This window comes from Ictidomys tridecemlineatus, unplaced genomic scaffold (assembly GCF_052094955.1).
Source record: "Ictidomys tridecemlineatus isolate mIctTri1 unplaced genomic scaffold, mIctTri1.hap1 Scaffold_46, whole genome shotgun sequence".
Taxonomy (NCBI): domain Eukaryota; kingdom Metazoa; phylum Chordata; class Mammalia; order Rodentia; family Sciuridae; genus Ictidomys; species Ictidomys tridecemlineatus.
In genome coordinates, this window is record NW_027522984.1 from 30,001 (window position 1) to 36,119 (window position 6,119).

The following is a 6,119-nucleotide window of genomic DNA, read 5'->3' on the forward strand; positions in this document are numbered from 1 at the left end:
AAGTATAAGATGCCCTGAACTCTGTGGTCAGATTGCCATTTACCCTCACCAGCCTCAAAACACCAGTGTTTTTTGTAATTATGTAAATTGATATCCATCATCCTTTTTAGGGGTCAGTAGACATTATGTAGTATCAGACAGTAAACATTTCAGATTGTGTATGTGTATGTGGGGGGCAGGGGGGTTTCTGGTGATTGAACTCAAGAATGCTCCATCATTGAGCTATATCTTTAGGATTTTTTTTTTGTCAGGGTCTTACTAAGTTGCCCAGGCTAGCCTTGAATTTGTGATCCTCCTGCCTCAATCTTCTGGTAGCTGGGCTTACAAGCATATGCCACCAAGCCCAGCTACATTTTAGTTTGTGGGACATACAGTCTTTTGAAAACTATGCAAATACTAAACTTGGCATCTACTGTTGTGGCAGGAAGGTGGTCATAGATAATACAAAGATGCATAGATACAGCAACTTGCCAATTATACTTTTGTGTACAAAACCAGACTACAGGCTAAATTTATTCTATGGCTGGGCTATAATTTGCTGATCTAGTTAACAATAATTGAATGAACAACTTATTTAATTTTAAGAAAATGATAGTCAATTAGGAAAAAAGGGAACTCAGAGTCTAGCTAATTCCATCCCATTATTTTCTTTAATTTACAAATGAGACAAATAAGTAGCGCAAGTATAAGATGTTCATTGATTACTATCACTTCCTTAAGTTCCACTAACCTTCGGTACAGTGGAACTTACTGTGCATTGATTGCCTTGGGCTTTTCTGAGGACATGGTAACCAGTATTCCATTGCATTAGCTGCTAATCAGATAACTCTCTCAAAGTCAGAGTTAGTTCCCAGGACTCATCTTAAGAAATTTTAGAAAATATTAACACTAATACCAAGTCCCAACTGGTATATCCTCAGAGATTTCAGTACACCCCAATAAAGTGCATATACTCAATCACTGCAAATTTCTTAACTTGAATTTCCATCAAGAATACAATGTTTGAAATGTTCCAATCTGTATAGTATATGTAATATCTATAGGATCTTTGCAGCCTATTTGATGGGCATGTACCAGCATGATTATGTCAGTTAGTCCATTCTTTTTTGTTTTTCTTAAATAAAACACTGATGAAAACAAGAGCATTTAAGCTTTTTTAAGAACATGTAACGGTGAATGAGAATGTAGGTAAAGCATGGCTATACTCTCAACAGGTTTTGTTATTTCTAAGAATTAAGGAGTAGGATGAGTCTGCTCTCATTGGATTAGTCTAAACTGAAACTTTTGATAGTTTCAACCTCAAAGCTACATGGCATGGAACCTACTGTGAATGTTTGTGCTTCAGCCTCCACTGCAGGATGCCCAAGACTGGGTCAGCCCTATGAACTGGAAACATAGTCATTGTCTGTATTCTTGTAGCTTGGTAACATTAATCAGTTGACTTCTAGAAATAGATAGAATACTGTTAAGTAGTGTTTTTAGGATTTTTTTCTCTACCTCCTACAATATTAGAAACAAACTAAATTTCCATCTTTCCTTTTTTCTCTTCTTTTAGCGTACAGCGTTCTGACTACTTGAATACCTTTGAGTTCATGGACAAACTTGGAGAAAACTTGAAGATAAAACTAGCTCAAGCCAAACTTTAATTTCATGTCTGGGCTTAGGAGGATAAGTGGTCTTGGTAACTAGGTCCACAAGTTTACATTTTTTTGTATTACACTCACAGGTTAAAACAAAATCAATTTTATAATTTGTTTGTAAGCTGGCGTTGATCTTTTCTATAAGTTTACACCCCTTTTCTTATATATACAGTAATTGCCACCTTCCTGAACATGGAAGAGAACTCTTTTTAAATTGTGTTTTATTTTCTAGAAGCAGCCTAGGAGTTACTTTCATATTCAATGTTATTCCTTCACATGTTCCAATATAAATGACCAAAATCAAGAGTGCTCAAAAGGGTTAACAATAGCCACAGTATTTGTTCCCTAAAATCTGTATAATATAGTACTTTACTCCCTTTCCCTGTTGTCCATGACTGTGGGCACTGGGAATTTTGGTGTTACAGATGTCCCAGTATGTGAGGTAGCTACACATTGATCTTGCACATGACTAGAACAAAGAATGCAAGTGTAACTAAAACATGTTGAAGTCATTGCAGTCATTTTTTTCAAGAGCATAGTGAATGTGTCCAAAGTGCTAAATACTTTTGAGGACACTGGGGAGTTCAGAATGCAAAATAAATACTTCCTAGAGGTTTATCTTCTGTATTTGTCTTTTCTTCCTCCTCCTCTGGCCTGAGGATTTTGCTACCCTAAATAGCATTTTATCCACGTGCAATAATGTAAACTGTACCTTTTTTGGACTTCTCCTGGCCTGTTTCATTTGTTTTATATAAATATGATTTCTCAGAGGTTGATATTAAACACTATTCTAGTCCAGTCTTCATCTGAACTGTTAATTTTAATTAAAATCAAGTGCTAATGACTCTTTTCTGGGTTTTTATTTATGCTTATGCCTTATGCCTTATTCTGGCTCCTTGCCATAGGGATTTGATCTGGGGTGGGGGGCGGGGAAAATCTCTGCTCTCAAGAATTAACTGGGGGGGGAGGGAGGGGGGATGGATAAGTAAACAGTGAGAGGTGGATCCCACTACATCGAGAGGAATGAGAATGGCCAAAGGTCATTACTAAAGGAGTAATTAGACAATAGATTCTGTCCATGCACCGCTGAGGAGTTCAGGCATTATCTTAAAGGTTAGTAGGGGGCCAATGAAGCCTTTTAAGAAGGAAGAGACATGATTATATTTTCATTTTTAAAAGTAGCACTTAGGGCAGCTCTTTTAAAAAAAATAGGTGATGAGGGGTAGAATGGTGGGCACATAGAGAGAGGAAAACCTTCTAGGAGGCTGTTGGATTACTGCAGGCAGGAAACAGTTAAGACCCAGCTGGAGCAGTGGCACTGAGAACTGGATGAATCCCTGAGATAAGTTAATGAATGAGTACTGGCAGGGCACATGGGGGCTGAGGGAGAAAAACAAGTCGAGGAGGCTTCCCTAGCTTACCATACTTAGAGAAAGGCTGTCCATATCCTAGCATCTTTGAGAGGGAGGCCCTGTGAGGTTTTGCACTCTCATGCCTCAGAATTCAGTAAGCTGGGGTGGATATCTCTTGGCTATTTCCTGACAAGCTTAGAGTCAGGCCACAGACACTTCCTTAGCATACCGTAGGCCCAATAACACATGGAGTTTTTCAGACTCCTGTGGGGTAGAGCTAACTCAAGATGTACATTTGACCGTTTCCTCAGTGCTACCCTTGAGGTACACCCCAGTCTAAGCTCTAGAGCCTTGAACAGCCCCACACAGAAGAATATCATTAAGCAGGCAAGGCCCTATGTCTTGGGCAATTTATCTCCAGTCAAACTGAAGTTAGAAGGCAAGGCACGTGAGCTCTCTTGAGGGATGAGGGAATGGGATATCCATTCTTCTCATACAATCAACTATGTCACTCAGGCAATAGGAAAAAAAGCATTGCATCCAGATAAAACTATTCAAAAAATAGGCAATAAATGTTTTTCTCTCCCATACAGATTTTTTTTAAAGTTTATATAACTATAGTTATGAATAAGATTTTACAAAATTTAGAATTAACATGCCATTATATTTTGTTTGGCTTTGAGAGCATTGTAAACTGGTAAGTTATTTTTTGGCTAGTATTTGTTCCAATATAAAGATATAACAACGAATCAATTTTAACATTAACGCTTCTAAATCTTTTTTGTTTAATAGTATAAATTTGGATTAGAAGGACAAGGAACATCAGTTATTTTACATAATTCTCTACTTGCATTTAATTCTCACTGAAGTCTTAAGAGATTGTACAACTGTTTTTAATTAGAAACCATAAAATTAGACTGATTAACTTAGAGTTGGAGCTGATATTACCTTAAAGCCCCTTGATGTCCAACAAACTGGTGAAACTTAAGTTCCTTCATATTATTGAACCTTTGGCCTTTCAAATTACTTCAACATTTAAAGTTCACATCTAAAAAATTGTCAAATAAAATATATTTTCACTCTCCTCATCTAAGCCATCATAACTATTAGAGGACCCAGTTCCCCTTCCACTGATATGATTTGAATTAATTTAAAAAGCAGGACTGGGGATGCAACTTAATGGTACAGAGGTTGCCTAGCTTGCATGAGGCTTGGGTTTGATCCTCTATTATCCCTTTGCTCTACATAGCAGCCCATGTTTGTTCAGCGTTTCATGGGGAAGGTAAATGGGGCCTTTGATCAAGATTGCAAAATACATTGATAGCCACTAGTGCTCAGGAATCTATAACAGATCGGGCTCTTTCCACCATCTGCCTGTTTCAGGTTTGGGTAAAAGAAGAAAATATCGAATGTTTTCTTTTGCCAACAAATGATAGCATGGGATTGGATGATCTTTAAGTCCCTCTATCACTCACAGATCCTGGGAGTTCATGAGTGCTGCTCCACTGGCCACCAGGATCAGCATCTTCCAAAAATACTTAATGTTCTAAAATAATCAGATGAGCAGATGCTGACCAATACCTCCACAGGGTAATGGTTTATTCTGAAACAACTAGAGAGTCCAAATAGTTGACATGGAAAACATTGATGGTAGGAAGATCCAGGGACAGAAATGAAGAGAGTTCCAGGCTTTGAAATTCTCTAAATGTTGCAGATACTGTTCCTTAGGAAGAATTTTTTTACTGAAAATATTTAAGTGTTAATCTTAACAATTAGAATCACAGCTATCCCCTGTGTTCTACATGAAATTTTTCTAAGACACCAACTCATGACTTCCTATCTCCCACTTCAACATCTTTTTTTTAAAGAGAGAGAGAGAGAGGAGAGAGAGAGAATTTTTTTTAATATTTATTTTTTTTAGTTCTCGGCGGACACAACATCTTTGTTGGTATGTGGTGCTGAGGATTGAACCCGGGCCGCACACGTGCCAGGCAAGTCTGCTACCGCTTGAGCCACATCCCCAGCCCCATCAACATTTTTATATAATAAAAATTTCCCTGAAATTAAGAGTTTGGTTAAAGAGAGAGGATTAGAAGCTAATCTAAAAATAATAATGAAATCTTGATATTATGTCAACACTCAGTAAAATTGCTGTAGTCCTATCACTTCTCTCATATTGGAGGTTTTATTCCACAGTCCCTATTTTTTAATGTTAAGGAAAATAACTTCTGAATTGCTGACTGCTCTGGAAAAAGAAACAACTTTGAATTTCCATGATATCTCAGGCTCTGCAGGAGTAGAAATTTGCAGGCATTGTAGCATTGTTTATAACTTTTACTTTTGATGCTGTTCCAAATTTACAGAAAAATTCCAAGAATAGTGTGAGGACATTTTTACTATTCCACCATTTGATATATCATATTCTCTCCACTGCCCCATGCATGCAAATATGCTCTCCCCCTCCTCCCCCACACTCCCTGAGCTATTTTAGAGTAGTTTGAAGAAATTTTAATCCTTTGCTCCTAAATACTTCAGTGTGTATTTTCTTTAAAAACACAAGGATATTCTCTTATACAAACACAGTGAAATTATCCAAATTGGGAAATCTAACATTAATACAATGCAATACAGTCTCTATTAAAATCTCAACAACTGCCCCAGTGATATTTCTGGCTTCCCCTGTTCACCTTCAGGATCATACATTGCATGTAGTTGTCATGCTTCCAGTCTATCAATTCAAAACCAGAAACTAAAGAATACTTTATTTTGGATCTTAGAATCTGCAATTTGGAAAACAGCTCAGACAGTTCTAAATCATGGTTTCAAAGAAGTAGGGGAAGCAAGAATCTTTCCTGGGAAAGCAGTTCTGAATTATGACAAAATGGCAAAAAAATTTTACACAGGAAACTTCTATTGAATACTGGGAAAGCACGGGCACTGTTAGGTGGGTAGAAGATAGAGAAAAGAATATATGTGCTTAGTAAGAATATCTGTGAAACTAGAGCTCAATAACCTCTTGACCCACATCTTGAGTCTCTGAACATGATATAATTATCTGGTCATTTCAGATGCCTGCACTCAAAGAGTGGAGGTGGCCAAAATTCACATTCCCAGGTTCTCAGGCATA

The 6,119-nt window shown here is 37.4% G+C and overlaps 1 pseudogene; it reads left to right on the plus strand.

Annotated features, from left to right (window-relative positions):
• Positions 1-2,485, plus strand: part of LOC144373682 (isocitrate dehydrogenase [NADP] cytoplasmic-like) — a 17,953-nt pseudogene extending 15,468 nt beyond the window's left edge.
• The last annotated feature ends 3,634 nt before the right edge of the window (positions 2,486-6,119 follow it).